This window comes from Aphelocoma coerulescens, assembly GCF_041296385.1.
Source record: "Aphelocoma coerulescens isolate FSJ_1873_10779 chromosome Z unlocalized genomic scaffold, UR_Acoe_1.0 ChrZ, whole genome shotgun sequence".
Lineage (NCBI taxonomy): Eukaryota > Metazoa > Chordata > Aves > Passeriformes > Corvidae > Aphelocoma > Aphelocoma coerulescens.
This window is the reverse complement of record NW_027184085.1, coordinates 3,598,303-3,621,604: the sequence shown is the minus strand read 5'-3', so window position 1 is coordinate 3,621,604 and position 23,302 is coordinate 3,598,303. Positions and strand designations below refer to the sequence as shown.

Genomic DNA, 23,302 nt, shown 5'->3' with positions numbered 1-23,302 from the left:
GATTAGCCTAGTTGCTGATTTCACAGAGGCTGGTGTGGAAGTGCAAAGCTGTCCATCTTTTCATTATGAGGCTTTTTTGTTTATACTAGGCATGAATCTGAACCCAAAACAAATCAACATTAATTTAAAAAATTAAAATTAAAAAAAAAAGGATAAAAAAAGGAAGAAAAAGAAAAGTCCTTCTTTCCAGTTTCTTCCACTAAATTTGAGCTATTTGTAGGATGATTTGGAATGAAACTTTGTGGTTGGCACCATTTTCTGAAATAAACAAAACAAAATCCTGGATGCAAATACTTCTACACGTAGGAAAGCCTGAATCTGGAAATATGTCCTCAGCTTGTCCTAAATGTCGTAAATGTACCTTCAGCACCTTTCCCCAGGATATCTCTGTTGTTTTGCTGATGGCAACTGCACAGCACCACAGGGTGGCAGCAGCCAACAGACAGGGAAACTGAGGCAAACTATCTAAAAGCAGAATAAGGCAGAAAATAGAGACTTTAGTCACCCAAAATCTCCCTCACTGGAGAAGGTAGGGGGAATACAATTTGCTTCATTTTTTCATCAAGCCTACTGGGTTCACAGAGTTCATGTTAACAACTGACTCATTCCAATCATCATTTTCACCTTTAAAAGAACTGATGAAGATGTTGCTTCACAAAAAGCACTTTTCTAGACTCTTCACTTTTCCCACATGAAATATTTTCCAATCTGAAGTAACAAAAATAAGGGGAAAAAAATTAAAAGTGTTGTTGGTTCTTGTTGTTAAGAACGGAGGGAAAAAAATGCTACAGACCTTCTGTGAATCCCACCCTGTATTTCATATTTCTCCAGTGAGGCTCACATTCTTTTATTCAGATTCCAAAAGTAGACATAATTTGTTCCAAATGTTTTCAAAGGCAATCAGCAGCATCGACTTACATTCTTTCCAGGGTTGGGAGAAAACTGTGAAATCTTCTAAACACTAATAGGGGAGTGAGTGAGGGGGAGGGATCATGGAGAAGGGCAGATGGAAGAAAGTGAGAGGGGAAAATGAGGAGAGAGAAGGACAAGAGGAAAAAAAAAAGAGAGAAAAATGCATAAAGGAATATGTTGATGATCTATTTGTTTATATTGTTACAGTTATGACTCCTTGAACAGCTCTGGAGAGACTTTACCTCTTGCCAGCTGCATATTTCCATTGGCAAGGTAGCTCACAGTTCTTAGCATGATATTATGGAGCAGAATATGATTGAGAAATAGGCCATAAAATTATACATTTATTGCAAGTCTGTCAGTGCAATTTTTGCAGGGAAGCTCAACATATAAGTCCCTGTGTATTGCATGTCTATTTTGTCTGCTAGAGATCTTTGCTGAATTACTCATCAGTCATTGTGCAGGTTTAGAAGTCTGGACAGATGTTACCCATGCAAATAAAGGCAAAAATGCTGCAATTTGTCTTCCATTTAAGCATCTATACAAGCCACAGGGTGGTTGAATGCTTGCCTTTAAGATGCAGTGTGGTCTGGAGCTGCCTCAGAGTGCAGTGAAGGCTCGTGGCATGCTGCCTGCTCAGCCCCTGGCTCTCTGTGTGGCCTTTGACATCTCATTTAATCCCCAGCTTCCCAAACCTATAAAACAGGAACAGTAATTCTTGCAGTGTTTCCCACACAAGGACAAGTGTAGGGATACATCCCGTGCAGCCATGACCCTGGCCAGGTGCACATCACCACTGACTTACAGAGCTCAACAGCTGGCCACCAAAATGCCACGATGCTGGCCACCAGAGCCAAGGCTTCTCTCCATCTCTCTGTAAGCTCAAATCCCACAGCAAATCCAGCTGAGAATCAAGATCACCATCCAAGTGCTTCCAACCTGGGGACGTTTCTCCAAGCTTCACAATGGTCAAACATCTGTTACTGGCCTCTCCCAAGATGGCCATGGTGCCATGATCCTGTGATGGTCCCTACTAGCACAGCCCCACAGCCCACTCTGGCATGGCCGTGAGCACCAATGGCCAGCAGACAGAGAGTAAAGGCCTGGTGGTTAGTGTTTAATGGGCACACATTAATTCTTAAGCCTTCAAAAGCTCTAATTAAGCCTGGCTTTCATTTGAAACGCACCCGAAGTGGCAGAGTAGGCCATTTGTTTTTACACAGCAGAGGAATGTGCATTTAACTATCTCAGGAAGGCAAAAGAAATGAAAAACACTTGGAGAGCTGCTAAACTCCACCACCTGTACCCCTGCAGCCGACTGGAAATTTCCCACTGTAGGCCAGAGCTTTGAACAACTACAAGATCTGGCTGCTGTAAAACTTGAATTTAATACAATGGCCTTTGCTAAAAGCAGCAGGGCTTGGAGAGTTTTAACCAACATTTTGTCACTGTCCATCCAGCACCAACAATTTAATCTGCTCTGTGCTGTTGTACCATGACGCATCTCCACCTCTGCATTCCTGCTACTTTGAGGCCCAGATCCCAAATAAGACAAGACATCCAGACAAAGCTGTGCAAACTCAGCTCCCTCTGACTAACTGTTTGGACAGTTTTCATCATAAACAGTATAGTAAATTAATGCTAGTCGCGCCAAATTGTTTTAATGCCTGCATGCTTTCTGCTCCATGCCCAAAACAGTGCTGGTTTGTCTTCTGACAGTTGCACTGGCCTCTGAGACATTCTTGTACAGCTTGAAGAAATATCTTGAGGGATACTAAAGGGGCCTGGAAAAGACTGGATTCTGCCTTTAAATTGTGGGTGGACCTGGGGAACTGGTGCATGTGAATGAGGCAAGGGTTTGTGAGATGGTTTTTTAGCACCCACACCAGAACTGTGCACTAACTTAGAAAAGTTTTAAATTATGAAATAAAGCCTGCTAGTGATCAAAAAATAAAGAGGTTTTCATTCAAAGAGGATTGAAAAAACAGAAGAATTACTTAATTTTCAGTGGCAACTGGAAGCATGATGCTTGGTTAAAAAAAAAACAACGAAAAGTAAGGAAAAGGAATTGAAAAAAACACTTATGGTTTATTTGTTGAAAAAAAAAACAGCTAGATTAAAGAAAAACAAGTATTTTCAATAAAAGGAAGCAATTTAATGTTACAGAAGGAAATCTTGAGATTTGATGCTTCAAGTTGTAAAACATTTTTCATGGGAAGGAATTGGGAACTGGGAGGAAGAACAAAATGGCTACTGAAATTAAACTCTCTTCTTCCATCTGAGATACCTCCACTTTGGTAAGAATTTGGAAATAATTAAGGACTAGATTTACAACCTGGGGACAAAAGTAAAATAAAATAAATCCTTAACTGAGATTCAACGATAAGCTTTTTCTCCAGCTTTGCAGATGGGAACCTCTACACCTCTTCTAGAGGCAAAATGCACAAGGGTGTTCTGCCTGAGCAAGTTAATTTTTCCCTCTTTCCACCTGTCCAGGTATAAAGCATGTGAGGGAATTAATACACATTTCTGCTCTTGGTCTGCTGCCTGCAGAGAGGGAGACACAGCACAGCACTCACAAGTGTCACTGTCATTTGAGCCTGAGGCTGTGCAGCATCTTCCAGTGCAAGACCCCCCAGCAGGAAGACTGCAGGGTATCCCAGAGATAAATCAGAAAGGCTTGGGATGGCATACAGGACATCCACCTCCCTGACAGCCACTTCTCAATAGTCCAGAAATCTCTACCAATTTTCACACATGGTCCCCAGTGTCTTATTTATTGGGTCTTCAGACCAGGGTGAGAGATTGCTCATACATTGAGAAGCAGCATGCTGGGAGTACTCTGGTTCTGGATGCTCAGGATTTTTTCCAAATTATTTTCTAGCCACTCCATTTTGATAGCAAGTTTTGTTTCTAGAAGTTCTTTTCTAGTGTTCTTTTCTGCAACCTCACTGCACTTTCTCAAACTAGACAGAAAAGCAAAAAAATGTAGGGGGGAAAAAAGAAGCATTCAGCTTTTCCCAAACAGGAGCTTTCTCTGGAGCAACTGGTTCCTCCCACTCCTGCATGAGACAATGTTTACAATTAGCTTCCCAATAACACCCTCAGCCTTACTGTGCTTTCACACCCAGGCCTCAATATGACCATGAAATCAAAACAAGGCAATTTTTCCAACCACCTGGCAAGTTTCCCCTGGATGTCAGAATTAAAGAGCTAGTGCAAGAAGCTATGGCCTGATCTAACCACAGCTACTCTGCCTTGCAGCCCATGGTGAGAGTGTCTCACAGATTTAACCACAACCAGAACTTCCTTTTCAGCAAGGGGTTTTTTCCCCAAGACCTTTTCTTTGGAAACTTTTCTTCATATGGCACCACTATGCCAGGTCCACTGGACTCTGGCCCCAGTCTCTAAGCACTGCTGTCTGTAAGCTTTCTTGAAAGTTTGGAAGCAAGGGAAGGAGGGTAAGGCAGAAGCAGTCACTAGGGTTCAACTCTGAGCCTAATGGCACTCAGCCCAGTAAGAATTCCCTCTTCTTACCCAGTCACTGCAGTTGTGTCATAGTCCTGATAAACCAAGGGACCCTGTGACAGGCCCTCGGGAAGTTGCAGTGTGCTTCACTCCAACCTCATTTTAAACTTCTGAGCAGGATGACCTCAAGTGTCGTCCTGTTCTGCAGTACTCCTCGCCTAGTTTAAGGTTCCTTATCCACATCCCTACACATATTTCCACATGGGCACTGGGCCACTGAGAGCATCCCAGTCAACATGCAGATTCTAGCATTTTATCCTCTATCTTCCAAACAAGACCTGTTTCCACTATGCATTTTTACCCAAAAAGGTGGTGAGATTTCAGGCCAGATTGAAAGCTAGTTCATACTAGGCTGATAACTTCCCCCAGGGATTTATTCAACTCTTTTTCACACTGTGACATGACAGAGTAGCTGCTCAATGTATGCTGTTGTGCAAGTCTCCATCTTCATGGGCATCATTTATACTTTCCCTGAGAACAAGAGTACAGCTCTGGAATTGAATTCAGAATGATTTTAGGACATATTGTTGCATTATTATTACTGGCATTATTATTATTGTTTTTGTAGTCATGGTTATGACTATTATTATTCCTAAATATTTAGAAATCATATTTTAATTAACCATCCTCTCCAAAATACTTTTCTAAAGATTGAATTTGCTGGCCACTTATCCCTGTACCACAGTTGCTACCAAAATTGCAATAAAACTGTTTATTTTTCCTGTGGACAGGTTTCTGAAAGAACCCCAGGATTCAAGTCTTCCTAGTCTTTTCCTGCCTTCTTGTCAACTTTCTCTATCCATGATGAGTTTGGGCTTCATCTTCTCTAGAATCATGTGAAAATCAACCCATAAAATTTGTCCAGTTGTCCCTGTGTCCTTCACAGATATTTGTATTTATTAGCAGAATTCCCTCATGGGCTTGGTATTGCCTGTGTTGGAACACAAAACTTTCTTCCCCCATAGGACATCTCCAGCTGGGGATCTGCAGGTTCCCACAAGCAGCTCACAGGGCAATGGTGAGGCTGTGTCCTGTCCAGCCTTGGACTGATTGAAGTTTCTTTTGGTTGTGTCGGTATTTAATTAATTTGTTCCTGCAATCTTTATTTTTCCAGTTTCCCGTTTCCCTCAGTTATAGACCCAAGTCCCACAGCTCATCCTGTCAGTCCCAGAGCTTTCATGAGCCATGTTAAATCCCCTTAGCCAACATGCCCAGGCCATGTCTCCATGTGTTGCCATGCATGATGGTGGCTAATTTCCATGATGAGTATCCCCTTCTTCTTTCATTCACCTGCAGTGAGGAACTCCCCAGGATCTTTGGTAAGGTCAGGAACCTCTCCTGCAGTCCTGGGTCCTCTTTTTACTGATCTTAAATTTCCTTCACTAGTAGATCTCTGCCCTTTTTCAACCCTCAGCTGCTCTGGGAATGTGGAGTTTGGGCATGCCAGGAGGACTAGTCTCCACAGGTTCTTCAGAGGTTCAGCTGGGGTCTCCTTGGGTGTGTTCTGCCAAGATGAGGTGAGTCCTTCCATCACACGCCAAAGGGCTTCTACCAGATTTGGGTAATGCAGCTTCTTTCCTGGGAATATAGTGCTGCAGTACCACTGAAGATGATCTAATCCAGCTGGCTGCCTGGAAATGCCCCTGTCCTTTCCCTTTCTACCTCACACACTTTTTATCTAGTCTCCAAGTTTTTCACTTGGACCATGGAATTAAACAGAAGCAAGAACTCGAGGAGTTTTTCGTTCAAAAATAATTGGCTTCTGTGTTACTCAGGCTGGGATAATCCAGCCGTTCTCTTCCAGGACGCTGTTGGTTACAGACAATGTGGAAGATATATGTGCCCAGTCTTACCAAATCTTCCAACTGGCCCAGTTCCCCCTCCACTGACTCATCCAGACATGCTGGTCTGCATGCCTCTCATTTCTTGCAGAAGCTGATGTTTCCAGCTCCCTGAACCCATGCCACAGCACATCTTGGGCAGGAACAGATCAGGCCATACCTTCCTCCAAGTCCTCTGCTGGGCTTGGGAACAGCTTGCACCATCCTGATCCACCTTGCCAGGCTAGGACGGGACCTTTACCAGAGAGGTTCTGGGGCTGTTCAGACTTTTTTGCAGCTTTTGTCCGAGGAAATATTTTATATTCTCCAAATACAGCTCAACACTAAGCTCTTTCAGAGATGCTTACAGATACTCTTTTAAAAGTTTCTTGATTCACATTCCCCCCTTGTTTTGGTTTTTGTTTTAGTTTATCTGATCTGTAGGATCATTTCCATTATTTGTTCCATTTTGGATCAAGAGGAATTACCAGTCTGCCATTTCTCTCCCTGGGAACCGGATCCCACTGCTGATATTAACATGACTCCTTATGTCATGAGCAATTAATCAGTATTTGGGGCCTCCAGGGCTGTTCTGTCAGGAGGCAGTGTTGCTGCTATAGCCAAGCAATGCATGAGTGCCATCCTTTTTAGTCATAAAGAATATGTGAAAGTATGACTCATTTTCCTAAGCAGGGAAGGAGGCACCCAGAACGGTTTCCACATTTCCAGGCATCCTTCTGGAGGGAACTTCATCTTCTGGGTAACATTACATAGGCTTTCCTCATATCATCCTCTTCTTCTTCTTCCAGTCTAAATAACTGCTGTCTAACCCCTCCCCAAAACTGTTTTTCAATTGCATTTAGAAATTGAGGCCAAAATCAAAACCTTTGGTATGAATATCCTCGTTTTCTTACACATTTTTTGTACTGGCTGTGTCCTGGACATTTTGTTACAGCTATGTGCTGTTAGCCTTAACCGCAGTATTTTTAAAATTCTTTGTATTCTGCTGTTCCTTATTCACTGACATCTCTGAAAAATCTCCAAAGTACCTGGCTGAAACACTAGGTCTGATTTGGTTAAGTTTCCACCCGCCTCAGGTATACTGGGTAATGGAGTGTTTTTCATTGCATGGCCATTTTACTGCAATTCCACTGTAATTACACTTAGAATATATTTTTAAACGTGTATAATTACCCCTAAGTTGAAATGTATGACTGGCATTATTAACTCTCTGTTCTTAATGGAACAGAATTTAACCTGGAGCTGTACTAGAATTATTCTGACAATTTTTGTAGCTGTTTTGTATATATTAAAGCAAAATAAAAATTTTTAAATAATTGCAGTGTAAGGTGAGTTGTGCACTCAGCCTCTAAAAATTCTTTAATCATAAAAATCCATGTGCAAATGACATAATTACCCTTAATATTTTTTTTATACCAAATATATTTGTCAAACTCTTTTACATCAAAGCAGTGCCAGAGTAGTGTAATAAATCTGAAAGCTGGGCTAATATGGATGACCTTCCTTTTGATATGAGTTTGTAATAATTATAGACATAAAAAGTGGAACCATTTCATAATTATGTAGGACAAGTAATGAGAGTGCAGTTGAGTAATTATACCGTGGTTTTGTCTTGTATTTGGATATTTCTTCAGCCACTGGTCTAGTGATGAGGAGACCTGGGTTCAAGAGTGAAGACAAGAGGCAATAAAATATACTGTATCCTAAAGTAAATCAAGTATGACTTTAAAATTGTAAAAGGCTGAGTCAACACTCCATTATTTTTTGCTCTGGCATAGTGTCTCTGATGTTGATGGAGATAAATGGCTGTAAAATTGGTGTGACAGGCTGGATATCAAGCTCTTTCAGAACAAGCTTATGAGACTTCAGGTATTTCCTGCTTTTGGTCCATGGAGCTCAGACCAGCCATTTCTCCTGGTTAAGAGCTGGTCACTGACAGCCCTGACACAGCCTTGATCTGGCTATCACGGCCAATAAATTCCCAGGCAGACCCAGAATTGGAAAAAAAACAAAAGAAAACCCAAAAAATAATGAGGACAGAAACATTATGAGCCAGTCTCACTTGAACTGGAACAAAGTTATGTTCAGGCTTGGTCTGCGATAAGGGCAAGTGGCTGAGAACAATTTTTCTTGTGAAAGGTCTATTTTAATGGCTGAAATTCAGTCATTCCTATTTATGCTCCTTTTCAGGTTCTAAATTATAACAGCCTGTAAAATAAGCAGCAGGTGACCAAAAAGAGAGATATAGTGGTTAACTGGACATGCAGAAGAACTCCAAATGGAGTAGAAATGCACATCTTCTATAGAGATTTATGGATTTTTTTTTTCCTGTTTCAAAAATCCTTTTTTGTTCGAAAACTGTTTCATTACAGCAAAAAATGGAGAAGTGTGAAGAGGAGACCTATGCCAGATGAAGGGAAGTGTGTGAGATCTACTGTGTGAGAATGTCCTAGATAATGACTGACAGCTGCGAGGTTTTGGTCTCACTTTCATTTTAATGGCATCCTCCAGTGATATGCACTGGATTTCAAGCCTTTGTCGCACTGTCAGCTCCTGTGATGATCCACAGAATATGGGCATTTGACAGGTCTTTAATAAACAGTTTGCTGCTGGGATGAATTGAAGTTCAACTGGATCCAGCTCGAGTTCAGCAGAACACATAAGACTGTTAACTCACCTTTATGCTACAAAGGGAAAAAAAGAGAAGGAAGGGGGAAAAAAATTCAGGCTTGGACACCTGCTATTTTTTCAGACATTAATTATGAGACCTTATTTTTGCAGAGGATGATAATGGAGTAGCAAGCAAGAGTAGCACATACTCTCTCCAAAAAACTGCAACTAAGAGCACTAGAAAATGCTTTTTAACTTTTTTCTTGTTTTTTAATATACCTGTAGTCGACTAGAAATCCTCCAGGGGGATTCAGTTTGTTGGCTTTTTTGGCAGAAATGGGATTCCAGGGCTGTTCTTTGTTTCTCTTGCATTGAGATTTTTCTGGCACTGGCTCACGGAAACAATCACAGAACCACAGAATCTCAGAATCATTTCTCTTGGAAAAGACCTCCGAGGTCATCGAGTCCAAGCTGCGACTGATCCCCACCTTGTCACCGAGTGCCATGTTCAGTCATTTCTTGAAATCTCCGGGGGTGGGGACTGCACCACTGCCCTGGGCAGCCCTGCCAATGCCTGCCCACTCTTCTCTGAAGAAATCCCTCCTGATGTCCAACCTGAACCTCCCCTGGCCCAGCCTGAGGCCGTTCCCTCTCCTCCTGTCCCTGTTCCCTGGGAGCAGAGCCCGACCCCCCCGGCTGCCCCCTCCTGTCAGGGACTTGTGCAGAGCCACAAGGTCCCCCCTGAGCCTCCTTTGCTCCAGCCTGAGCCCCTTTCCCAGCTCCCTCAGCCGCTCCTGGGGCTCCAGCCCCTTCCCAGCTCCGTTCCCTGCCCTGGACACGCTCCAGCCCCTCAATGTCTCTCTTGTCCTGAGGGGCCCAGAGCTGTCCCCAGCACTGGAGGTGCCTCAGCAGTGCCGGCACAGGGGACGGGCCCTGCCCTGGGGCTGTGGCCACACCCTGGCTGGGACAGCCCAGGGGCCATTGGCCTCCTGCCCACTGGGCACCCCTGGGCTCATGTCCAGCCCCTGTCCCAGCACCCCCAGAGCCTTTCCCAAAGGACCCTTTCCAGCCCCTCTGCCCCAGCCTGGGATGTGGTTACTGTGGTCAAAGTGTAGAACCCAGCACTTGTCTTGTTGAACCTATCTTTGGTCTCAGCCAACTGCCCCAGCCAGTCCAGATCCCTCTGCAGAACCTTCCAGCTTTCCAGCAGATCAAAACTCCCACCCAGCTTGGTTCTGTTCTGTTTGCTAATGGTAACTCAATTCCCTTATCTAGATAATGTACTTATTCATATAATAAAATATGTAAAAATAATTTACTTTTGGACACAATGTCCATGTCAGGGCATGAAACCACTGTGGAGATGAGATTCCAATGAAAAAGGAAAGAGGAGCTGAGTCTCAGCTGCCTATTCTAGATCTTGCTGCTTCCTCCATGAAGGTAGAGGAAGGGGCTGGAGCTGGGCAATATGGATCAGGAATTGCCTCCATCATTGTGATCCTTTCCTCATCACAGTTGAAATGGGAATCCCCGTTTTTTAGGAATTCTCCACCCTACTCAAAACTTTCAGGTCTTCCTTTTCCTACTCCTCCTCCTCTTCCTGGATTGACCTGGATCCCTGCTTTTAAATTTTTTTTCCCCCTATAACTTATTTTCCTTACTCGCTTTGTTATTCTTATGTAGGTCAGCTCTGATCCGAGTTGTACCATGTTCTCAATGGGAAGTCTTTTTAACTTTTTTTCATTATTTGCTTTTTAAATTTATTTTAGCAAATTTTAGCAAAAGAAAAGTTTTTATAGTGTCACTTTAGCTAGAGTCAGTGCAGCCAAAGGAGGGTGGGTGTCAAGGAACTCGCACTGTTTACTGCAAGATTTGTTACATAGAAAAGCCTTCACTCCCTGATTTGGTTCTCACAGACATGAACATTCTCGGACCCAAGCCTCACACTGATCTGTGCTTTGCGCAGATCATTTTATCTTGCATCCTGTGTGAACACAGAATTGAAGCAACATAATAATAAAAAAAAAAGGGGAAAAAAAACCAAAACCCAAACCTAAAGAATGTTGATGGCATGGATAGGTACGGCAAGGAATTGAGCCAAATTAGAAAGGGTGAGGTGATGTTCTTGGACAAGACAGAACCTGGTGTAGTATCTGTGATATCACTCAGCAAAGATCAAGCCTTGATATGCTGTTTTCTGTGTTGTGTGTTGAGTGCAACTGCTCAATTACCATCTCAAAAACCTCCTCAAGTTAATGGAGAGTGCAGCAATTGAGAAAACTGGGACTAAAATGGAGCAATTGTGTGACTCTCAGGTTTTTTTGTTTGAAGAGCAATGTGTATCAATAATGTGACCAGTATAAAATACAGAGCCTTCCTCAAGGACCATTTTATAATGAATTGGGAAGGAAAATAAAATTCATGAACTCAGTTCTTCATTTGTCTGTACAGTCTGAGGTCTCAGTCATCTTCTCCCACGCAAGAAAATTCTAAAATAAAATCAGGCGTGCCAGAGGCATATACCCAAGTGACTGAACATTTCAAGGTGCATGAGTCCCTAGTTGCCCCATTTCTGCATAATTCGAAAGATTTTTGCTCTTACATGTCCTTTCCCAAATATATCTAGACTGGATAATGCCTACAGTGAGTACAATTGAGAGTGACATGTTAGGAAAAGTTAATTAAGGATCACCTATGCTCAAATAGGAAAGGAGATGAACATTAAAGTAGCCCAGCTGAATGAAATTGGACACTGTATGCTATCATAAGTGGCAGCTGACATGTTCTGTTCCCGGTTCTATTCAGGGCTGTTAGCTGATTAGTGTTATCTCACCAGCCTGTGCTTCCTCTGCAGTCTCATGGAACACAGCAGTCCCTGATGTAGGACTCTGCCACAAGGGACTTTGTTGTGACATTGTGGCTGTCTGCTTGGCCCTGTGAGAGTGAAAAGAAGGGCTATGAATGGTGAAGGAGTGAATGGAGATGGCCTGGAGCTCTATCAGGTCATTGCTTTAATTTAGGGGTTGGAACAGTGTAATGAGTTGGCCTCAGCCTGCAGAGCTGCTCTTAGTGCTACATCCAGAGTGGAGAGATATAAAAAGATGCATCGATACATAATCCACTGAAGGCCCAAATACATGCAATTTTTCAATAGAAAAACAGAAGTTAGTTAGCTCTCCTCAAAACTAAAATAGCGACTGTTTTCACTTCTAATAATACAGAATTTCTCACCTTCCTGGATTGCTGTAAATATTTACCACAACCACCAGGCTATTAAGATAATGATAGAAGCAATAATTTACCTTTAATAGCACATTCTGTGGTAACCAGTCCGTATGCTGCAAGATGTCCTGGCTTAGTTCTCATTCAGGATTTTCCTATGGTAGTTAAAATGCATTTTTCTGATGATGCCCAAGGCTTTTCCACTGCTTTATATACCTCTGTATACACAGTTAGGAGTCCAGTTCTGAGGCTGACAGACATAGCCTAGAAATAAGGGGAGAGGCATGGAGTATATCCTAAGGGAACAATGTAAATCCTGGTAAATTCTGCCTTTTTTTCTCTCTCTCCCCCATTTTACTGCCTCTCAAAATGCTGAGAGGCTAATTTGTGGTGGAGAGGAATGGCAGGGATTGAGGGGAAGCTCTGGGTCTTCTCAGATCGACATGAAAGAACATAAAGGATTCTGAAAAAACTGTAGAAATGCTGAAAATCTGGGAAATCCAAAAAAGTGATATTTATCTAGAAAACATATATGTTCTTCCCAGTGTGTGAGTGCTTGCTGTGAGATTTTTTAGCCTGGTACATACTGGTCCCGAGTAATTGCAGATGTCAGGCCGATCAAAGCAGGAAGATCTGGTGGATAACCAAAGCCCACAGCCCCCATGCCCAGAACCAGCAGCCCTTCCCAGGTGCAGGTTCTGATGCGCCTCCCAGCCTTATCTCCTGTCCAAAATTTCATTATTATTTAAAGTGAAAATAAAGCACAGAAATGAAAAGCGATATGCATTAGAGATTCAGTATCTTCAAAGGCTGTTGTCTGTTGGCACTTTTTATTTATGTGGCTTAATCTGAATAAAGACAGTGAATACCAATGGCTCAGCATTCCTTAGAGCTCAGCTGACAGCTCCCAAGAGCATGCATAGTCTGAGGATAAGAAGTTATTAACATAATTGTCTTGTTCCCAACCACAATCTTTGCCTCTTGTGCTCCAGCAGAACTTTGTACCCCAACTTGCTTACATTTATGTCAAATTCAGCCTGTCCAGATGTCTTTGTTCAGCAAACATCAAGAGGTATGTGGCCTGGTTGAAGGCAACTCAAAGATCAGGAAGAATGATTAGAGATCTTGAAAACGTGGTCCATGAAGGAAGACTGAAAAAAATAAATCAGGTAAACTCCAGCTTCATCAAGTCCTTTAGCTGTTGGTGTCGGATGGTAGCAGTAAGAGGATGAATAATTGACTAAGGTGCAAAGATCTGGTCTCCTAACCACCAGCACTTCCTCAGAAATGGAGAGAGATCAGCAGGATGCCATGGGGAAGGGCTCTATTGCCTTTGCTGAATGATCTTCAGCCTTTAAATACACCTAAGGGTCCACCACGAGCTAGTAGTGTAAGTTGAGAACTGCATACAAACCATATGCAAATGTTATTGGTTAGGAAAGTGAGGGAGTTATGTATTACAAAACCTCTCAGAAATGCAAGAGAAAAAGGAAAATAAACATTTAATTTTCCTAGGCTCCACCAGAGGCCAGTTTGTCTGCCCATATTTTTTTTTTAAATGTTGCTTCTTTTTGTGCACCTTTACAAAGATTCTTCTCATTCCTTTGCATCAAGATGACAACAATTGCTTTGCTTACTAAAGAGCGATTTTTTTTGTGTCTGTGGCTAATATTACAGCTCAGAAGTGTCTCACCCTAAGTCTGTACAATCTCTTATGTACTGCTGGTTTTAGTCCTTTCTGAATGATTTCTTGAGGACCACTGGATAGGTCTATTCTCAGAAAAATGATAGAATTTTAATGGTTCTTTATCTGAAGTGGCTGCCTGGATTTCCTTTACAACAATTGGAGGAAAATAGGAACTTTAATGATAAAAAACCTTCTAGACAGAGTTAGCTACCTAAGTTAGGTCAGCTGAGTCAACATTTGGTGGTGATTTCCTTTGAACTATAGCCAAAGAGATTTCTTGATGGCTAGCTCAAATCAGCTCATATGCAATATCTAAAGATTTTTTTAAACTAATTCTCTCACTTATATGTCTGCCATACTCAGGTCCCAAAAGCAACCTCTAGGAAGAGCTGCAGACCAAACTATAATGATACCATCTAAAAAAAGTTTACCATCCCAATACTTTTATAAAAACAGCACCACAAAAATATCCACCCACCCAAAAAAAAAATCCAAAACCACAAACTCTGTGTCAATAATTCAGTGTCCACATGCTGTAAGAAAATTCCTTTGGCAAATGGCATCTATAATGTTCCTTGACTTGCTGCCATCTCTTCTTGCTCCCTTGTAATCAAGTGTGTTTTCAGACAGACTGTGCCTGATTCTTTCAAGATAAGGAGGGTGTGTATTCAAACAGAAGTCACCAGTAGATAGATCTGTAGCACAGGAAGGGCAAGAAAGTAATTGAATAGAGTTATGTGTATTTATGTAACACTTATAACTGATTTCCAGGAAGAGGGAATGAAGTCTCCAGAGGTGGTGGCAATAGTCTCTGCAATTACCCACTGGGAAGGGAAAGAGCTTGCAAGTTGGGACAACATTTGTGGTGAAGAAGGAGAGGTATCGTTGAAAGATATGCATGTCAATATATCTCCCTATAACTCTGCTAATGGAGATTCAAAGTAATTCAAAATAATTCTGAAAAGATAAAAATTTTAATTGAAAATTCTATGTCTCTATAAAAGTTTGTGTTGAAGGTATTATAAATCTCAAAATCTCCTTGAGTGGCAAAGGAGAGAGTTTGGAGATTTTGATATGGAGATGTGAATACAAACACAGATGTAAATGATAGAGATAGAGATAGAGATAGAGATAGAGATAGAGATAGAGATGTAAATATTTTTTCATCTTCAGTGCCCCTGGTGTACCTTGAGGTTCCTGTATAAGCATTAGTTTCAGAACACTATCTGAAGTTTTGCACATTTACATTGCATTTTTTATTAGAAACAGAGATAAAAAGGGGCTACAAAGTGACCATTTCAGTTACTTTATATCTCCTTTCCCTAATGTCATTTTAAATTTCACAGGATAACACAGTTCTCAGTTCTCCAGCATTTGTTAGTATCACCAATTATTTGTGGGGGTCAAGAATGTTTGACCTCTCAGACAGTGGAGAAGAATAAAGCCATTCCCTAAAAGCAGTCCAGTTAGTTCTTCAGTGTGCTGGAACAGGCCAGCAGGTTATGAATTGGTCATGCTGAGTGCAGAGATGGTGTGTGCCAGCTCCCATCCAGCATGGTGCATCCTGCATTTCTTGGGCATGGGAAGAGGACCATTCTCCTTTTGGCTTCAGAGTGGCAGGACAGGAGAGGCAGCACCAAGCTGCCACTGCTGGGCCAGAACACTGTAAAAACCTGGCTGTCCTCTTTCAGACTCAAACAAATAGACTTACCAGCTTGCATCACCACTAATCTTTCTGCATATCAAAGTATGCAGTTCCCCTTCCCCTTCCCCTTCCCCTTCCCCTTCCCTTTCCCCTTCCCCTTCCCCTTCCCTTCCCTTCCCTTCTCTCCTTCCTCTCCCCTCCCTAGCCATCTCCCTCTCCTCCCTTTCCCTTTCCTTCCATGAAATCAGTGACTGCAATTAGAGGTTAGTTTGTGCAACCCCCCACCTCTTTCACTATTTAAGGGTGTGATCCTTTCTCGCGCTGTGCAGTCAGAGTTGTCTGTTCTTCCTGAAGGATGTTAGAGAGGGAAGGACAGAAGGAAGTAAGACAAGGAGATATCGTTGCCTGCATTGGATGGATTAGGGGAACATCTCTTCTGCAGACAGAACCTTTATAGTATCCATTATGGGCATGTTTATATCTGTTTCTTGGAAGATCTAACATCAACAACTTCCCTGGATGGGCCATCAAGCCTGGTGTGGCTGTTTCTGTTTCCCTGCAGTCCTTCCAATAAAACTTGTCCAGGTCCATTAACAGAAGCTATAGAGTCAGGTGTGGGGCTGCTTTCCAGTGACAGGTCTGAGAAAGTGCATCATTTAAAAGGTAAATAGTTTCCCCACAAACAGAGCCCAGAAGCAAAGGAATTTAATTCATGGTATATATCCTAACTCCAAAGGCTTGTCAAATGCTGGGCTGTTCTCGCAAAGGAAGAGATTAAAACCACACACCTCAGCCTGAGTTGTGGCCAGATTCATCTGCCGGTGCATTCCTGTTTTCACTGGGACTGACCAAAGAGGGCTGATAGATGATCTCATTCTGATGAGTGAAATCCTGACATCTTAGAATCCAGTGAGAGTTTTGCCATTGGGTTTGTAATTGAAATGCCAGCATCCCATGGGTCTGGGGATACCACAGGAGGAAGTTTAACCAAACCCTTTTGAGGAAAGCTCACGCTGATCTGGATTTGAATTTTGAGTCTCCCGACATGGAAACCAGTTGTGCTTACCTTAGCAGGGCTAAATGGCTGCTCGCTGCCATGCTTAGCAGGAAAGTTCTGCAAAGTTCAAATCATATTTCAAGCCAAAAAACTTGGACTTTTCTAATTTAAGGCATCGAGAGGACTTTGGGTAACCATGCTGTACATGAAAGAGCAGATCATCCCATTTTTTTCTACCATTACATCTTGAAGAAGCAGTAATAATAATAATAACATTAATAAATGATGACAAAGAAGAGGAAGGAGAAGGAGGAGAAGGAGAAGGAGAAGGAGAAGGAGAAGGAGAAGGAGAAGGAGAAGGAGAAGGAGAAGGAGAAGGAGAAGGAGAAGGAGAAGGAGAAGGAGAAGGAGAAGGAGAAGGAGAAGGAGGAGAAGGACCACAATAAGAGCTGTTTAGAACAGAGACTCGAACAGCATGTTTTTTCCTTGCAGTAAGCCTTGGAAATAAAAGGTTGCAAAATCCTTGGTACCTCCTGCTGAGAGTTTTAACACTTTAAAATAAAGCTGCCAAAGACACAAGCAGTTTTGGGTTTGGTTGCATTCTAACTGTCAATATTGCTGTTTACTACCTCTTGAAGTAATGAATTGCATTGAAGGTCCAGCAGCTCTCACTGGCCCTATTGATTGAAAACCCGATCTGTGGTTCACTGTTTCTGAGTCAACTGTTATCCCTCTGTACAGTGACCTCTGCCTGCACACTTGTAGTTCTGCTACTTTTGAAGCATGTATCTAGTGAACATGCCTTCAACTTCTTTTCCATCCAATTAAAATTCCTTGCTATCATTCCCTTTTATCTAGCCTTTGTAATTGGATTCCCAGTTTCTCAATTTTCATGTCAGCAAGGGGGAAAACGATAGCAAGTGCCTGATAAGAAAAAATGTTATTATTTAACTCTGTCTAAATGGTTTGTTCTTTCTTTAGCTGAATTTCTGAAGGGAAAATAGGCTTCTGCAATCATGCTATGATTTTTCCACCTGTGTTGTCCACTTACCTCTGAGATTTCTTGGCCTGTTTCAGTCAGATTTGAAGATGGATGTGTGACTCTCCTGTAATATCCTGGTGATGCTACATTTCTAAATGCTAGAGAATATTGGAAACTGGCTAGAGGAGGTAAACCTGGAACTGTTCAAGCCCAGGCTGGATGGGGTTCTGAGCAACCTGATCTAGTGGAAGGTGTCCCTGCCCAACGCAGGGGGTTTGAATCTTGGGTTATTTCCAACCCAAACCATTCTATGATTCTAAGATTCTGTGATCCAATAATCACACAGAGAAAAAAACTGGTTTGTGAGTAGATATCTCCCCAGCCTGGGTAGCCAGATGTTGGTGGGGACATTCTCACATCTCCAGCAGCACACAGGCTGCTCTTTCCCAAGGGACAGCTGTGGATGTAAGTGGGGCTGGAGGGCATCATGGCTTTTCATCATGCAGGACACAGGGTAGGGGAAAGAAAGGTAGAGAAGACACTCAAACTGATTAGGAGAAAGACTTTGTTAATGTGATGCCTTAGGTTTTAACTTCTGTATTTTTCAAATTCTGTACTGCTTAGCATGTACCTTTGAAGTTCTTTGTAGCCTGTTAATTTCTGCTCTCTCATGCTAGGTAGACATAACAAAGCCTCTCTGGGCCTGCTCTTCAAGGACACCCAGACCATCCTAAGCCCAAAAAGTATAAACCAAAAGGCCTCTAAAGGGCGAGGCAAGCTGAGGGGAATTACATCATTAACTGAAGCTTTAATTGGAGCATTAACCCTGATATGCAAATGAACCAAACCTATAAAAGCGTGAAGAACTCATGACCTGTTGTTCATCTCGGGGTCCATCTTGGCAATAGCTTCTGGACTCCCCAGGGGTACCTTTGAAGGCCCTTCAAATAAATACCTACTTTTATTCCCTTACTCCTGTCTAGTCTCTGTTTCTAGGAGGCCTCTTAAGGCATCAAATGTCACTCACTGCTCATTAAATACCTTGGGTTTTTTTGAGGGCATTGCAGCCTGGTGAGTTGTTTTCAAAGACACTTGTGTCCTGAGTATTTTCTGCTTTCACGTTGATGGCAGTTCATGAAAATATGCTCTAGCAGCATCTTGTACACCAAGATCAATATCAGAGAAAGGTGAAATACATCACTTTCTGGAGGTACCCACGAAGGGCCTAGATTAGTCTGAATGCTTATCTTCTACATGGCTACCTTCAGGTGAGGTGAGTCGAGTCTTAATTGGCCAGGGTTTTGTTATTGCTGAAAACATGAATCTGAACAGAGCAGAACATATATATTGACCCAAAATCCAGTGATTTAGTTTACATTCACTCTACAAACTATTATTCCCTTTATTCTGTAAGATTTTCTCTTTGGGACAACTTCAGAAATGCTCAAAAGCCAGTAGTCTACAAGCTGTGCTACAAATATTTAGTGACAGAAAACATCCAGTAAGTCTGGTGTTATAGTTAACCTCAGATAGTCTCTTCCTTGATTGATATTCCAAAGTCTTGGTCAAGAATCCTTAGATGACATCACCAGTGTGGAACAACAAGATATTTTGGGTTTTTTCTCTCATCTAATGGAAGAACACAGCCAATAAATTCTTGAAGTCAATAACACTCAGCAGCAGCAGCAGCAGCAGCGGCACACTAGTACATCAATTACGAAATTATTATAAAATTAGCCACCAAATCTATTTGATAACCATTCACAGGATGCCAGGAAGTAGGAGTTCCAAATGTGATGGAACACTCGTGTGATGGAGACAAATATTTTGCTAGCCTAACCCATCTGCTTAAAATAATGTGAGTCATTCCAAATCTTCTTTCCTCTTAGGCAAGGTACTGTATAGCCTTTGGATAACAGGAAAGTCAAGTTAATGGAACAAAAGTTTAAAAAAACTAGGTAGCTGTAACTTGCCAAATAGGTATACAGAGCCAGATAATTGTCTGGAAGCATCTGAAGGGAGGGATAAGAATAGTTTCAAGTTGTTCAGGGGAGTGTAATTAGATCTAATTGGATCAAATTAGGCAATGGAAAATATTAGGGAGGAATATCCTAATGAAAACCTCATCCAAAACCTGGCACAGACTGCAAAAGAAGCTTGTTGGAGGAAGCTCTGGCTCCCTGGTAAAAGTAAGTGGAAAGAAGAATTAAGAAAATGCACTGATTCTGCACTGGAAAGGTGATGGGAAAGGTGATCTTCAAGAGAGTTTCAGTTTTTTAATCTAGTCCCATGTATACTGCCATAGTATACTGGTAAAATGGAAGGAATTTCTTTGAAGACAATTTTAAGTGTCGTTCTAAGGCTCAGAACCTTCATTATCACATCTAGGCTCTCTAAGTACTGTTTTTATAGGACTCAATCAACAGTCCATAATCAGAAGCAATGTAAGGGTTTCTCCAGAACAATGTTCCTATCTTTTTGCCCTTGGGAGGTGTCAAGGCCTCTTTCCTTTCCCTGTTACCACTTTTTTTGTGGGGATGGTGGGGAGGATTCACTTTCCACCCCTGCTTCTCTGGAATAAGATGGTAAAGGGATGATTTTCACTATTTGTACTCTCAGGCTTGAGCCATCACTGTGCAGGTCAGTTCTTGTAAGGTGGCCCTTGTTTCTGATATTAATGTCATTCTACTAAACTTTATGCATTGTATATCTGGACTGTACTGCAGACTTGGGCATGGACTACTTGTCTTCTATATATTTGGGATAACTTTTTATTTACCCTGAACACAAGAATTGGGATTAAGTGGTCAAGCATTAACGAAATTATCCCTCCATTAGGATACTGCAATTTTCTCTCCCCTCATAACTCTCTGACGATCATGTTACACCCTTGACTGGGTTTCAGGTTGGTCAATAAAGGACTGTTCCTGGAAGTAAAAACTCTTATTTTACATTTTCTGCTTCTGTGCAGCCACAGGCCACGCTGAGGAGGGAGAGATGTGAGTGAGGTCCTATCTATCACATATCCTGGCTCTGCCTGTCTTTCCTGTTGTACAGAACCTACGTATGATCTTTTCCCCAACCAGATACATGTGATGAGCAGTCAGTGAATAAAAGATCCACTTTCTCAAACCTCTTCTCCACACAGCCACAGTGACTCACTTTCAGAGTTTATGGATTGTGTTTACAGTGTCAAGAGCAGATGTTTTTCCCATCTGACTACTTTTTGAAGTACAAGAGAGATAAAATCATCTGAAAAGCATTAGGAAACAACAGAGAACCTTAGGCTGCTCTGTGCTGAGAACAGCCAATCAACCCAGGTTTGACGGGAGCCATCCATTTAACTGGAGATGAATGTTTGCAATCACAATAACTGGATTTAATTATTACTTAACATACTCAAAGTACATTTTGCTGGTAAAGGAGATTCTCTTAAGATGATTGCTATGCTAAATGTTCTGATTGAATAGAAACAAGACACAGAACCATTTAAAATCCAAGACAACAATGTGACACAGCTGAAATTATATTTATTCCTCAAACTTTTCTGATTCTGCAAAATGTTTCCTTTTGACTTTAAGACAGCAGACTTTGTATATTGGGAGGGGGCACTCTTGAATTACTGCAATGTACAGGGTTACACATGTAAAAATGGATTTTATTTAGATTTGTTAGCTGCACTGTGATTTTACACTGCTGGTGAAGTTTTTCCTGTCCCCTAATTCTAAATTTTTCCCTACCTAACTGTAGGCACTGAGGTGACATAAGATCCTTTCTGGATTCAACTGTACCTTTCCACTGAACACAATTAATCCATAGTAGGGATCAAGGTTTGGCCATGAATACTTCAAAGCAGAGAGACTAATCAGGGTAATGAAGCCTTTGCCTCATCTCACCTTCTCTGTGCATCCAGGATGTGAACATCAACAAAATTAATCTCTTTCTGCATCCAGACAATGCACCAGTTGTGGTAGCCCCCAACAACCACAGCTGTCTCATGAAGGCTCTTTCAAGGCCTTCCTTGCATTTTAAACTCTGCCCCAGGACTGGAGAACATTTCTTGGAAGTCAGCTTGAACTCTTCCTAGGCAATTTTGAATCCCAGCAGTCTCTTTCTTAGCTGTCTTTCAATCACAGGCTCTTGGCAACCCAGTGTCTGGGTGAGAGACAGCTCCTTCCCAAGGCTCTGGTTCCCTGCATGCAGCAGAACTTTTTCCAGATGAGTGCCATGTAATTCCCCAATCCAAGTAATTGAATTTGAATAAACATAGAAAAAACATATCAAATCATACAGCCCAGTCATATAGTCAGAATAGCAGTGAGGACTTCTAGATGAAGGATTATGTTATTGGGTTACTCTTTTATTTTGATGCCCTGTTTAGTTACCAATTTGTTCTACAGTATTTCAGTCAGGTCTACAGCAAGCTTCCTGAAGGGTTTATTCTAAAACGTAATGCAATTTGAAAAGGTAGAAAATCACAGAAAACTCATTTAGTTTCACTCATTGTTACTAGTTTGCCATTCTACATCGATTTTTCTCCTTCCTATTATACATGGGCTATGTTCTCTAATGGGTTTACAAGTCTACTGATTAATGTGAGTAAAAATAATACTTGCTTTATTGGAGAGGTAAATAATATCTTAACTACTTTGCACCCTACAGCGCTTTCAGAGCACTAATCTGACATGGCACTATCACAATGACTTCACCTGCCTCCTTTCCAAACCCCCTTAAAGCCTTTTTCGTTCATTTTATTCTCATTTCCTCTGAATATTTGCTCAACACTTTTTAAATGGATTTGCTTTCACAGTGACTACACCTTTTGTGTGCAAACATTTCAATATCCACCTTATCCTGTTGGGAATATTTACAGAAAGGGAATTTTTGAGTCACTATACAAATATTGAAAGAGTGAATTTAAATTCAAGGCACAGATATTTGTGAACTGCTACTGAGATTATCTGTAAAAGGCACAGGAAAATGTGGATCATGATTGTTTCAAAAAAAGTCATTAATAAACTTAAATTCTGCTCCCAACACCTATTTCCTTTTTGTGGTTGGTGCTGACTTTTGCATATTTTTATGTTTCTTGAACACTCTGATGACAGCTTTCCTGATGTGTTTCTATGTCCCTCAAATGATCAGATTTGTTCCACATACCAATACTTCAAGTTCCACCAGTTTTCTAAGCCAAGACCATTGCATATGGCAGATCCAGGTAGTTCCTAGTAACCAGAGTAGTTTGGGTTGGAAGGGACCATAAACCTCATCTCCATCCAACTCCCTGACATGGGCAAGGACACCTTTCACTACCCCAGGTTGCTCCAAGCCCTGTCCAGCCTAGCCCTGATAGCCATCACTTCATCCTTTGTCTCTCCTGCCTCCCCTTCCCAGCAGCAGATACTCCCCTAACACGTATATTTACTCCAAGAGAACAATTAATAGAAAGGTAAAAGCTAACAGGGAATGTGGGGGGGTTTTTGCTAGAATTGCACAGCTGATTAGAGGTAACTCAGCTAGTCAAAACAGATTTATCTCAGGTGGTAGGAGCAGATGAGTTAGGTCAGTGATGAACTCCAGGCAGGATAATTAATTTTGTCTTTCAGACTGTATAGAGTTTGAGGCCTCCAGTAACAAAGCTGGGATGTTTACAGTGAAATAAAGCACAACTGCATCACAACTGCGTTGGAGGTGGTTTGCTTGCTTTAGCAACTGCAAGATGGTTTCTAAACCAGAAACAAGATGCCACAATCACCATTCCCTGGGACTGCTACCCTGTTTCCTGAGAAGAATATCACACATCATTTCTGGCTCTTCCTTTTATGCCATCCACTCAGCCTTGAGCCGAGGAGTTCGTGCCAGAATTTTTGCAAACCCA

General features: G+C 41.8%; 1 protein-coding gene across 10 annotated transcripts in view; it reads left to right on the top strand.

Annotated features, from left to right (window-relative positions):
• Positions 1–23,302, top strand: part of LOC138102991 (urea transporter 2-like) — a 302,433-nt gene that overhangs the window by 70,893 nt on the left and 208,238 nt on the right. Inside the window, exon 1 of one of the 10 annotated variants that reach the window (XM_069000882.1) lies at positions 14,453–14,679. The exons of the other annotated variants lie outside the window; for them this stretch is intronic. The gene's annotated coding sequence lies outside the window, so the exon portion shown is untranslated. Of the gene's footprint in view, positions 1–14,452; positions 14,680–23,302 lie in introns of those variants that run through there. 10 annotated transcript variants of the gene reach the window in all.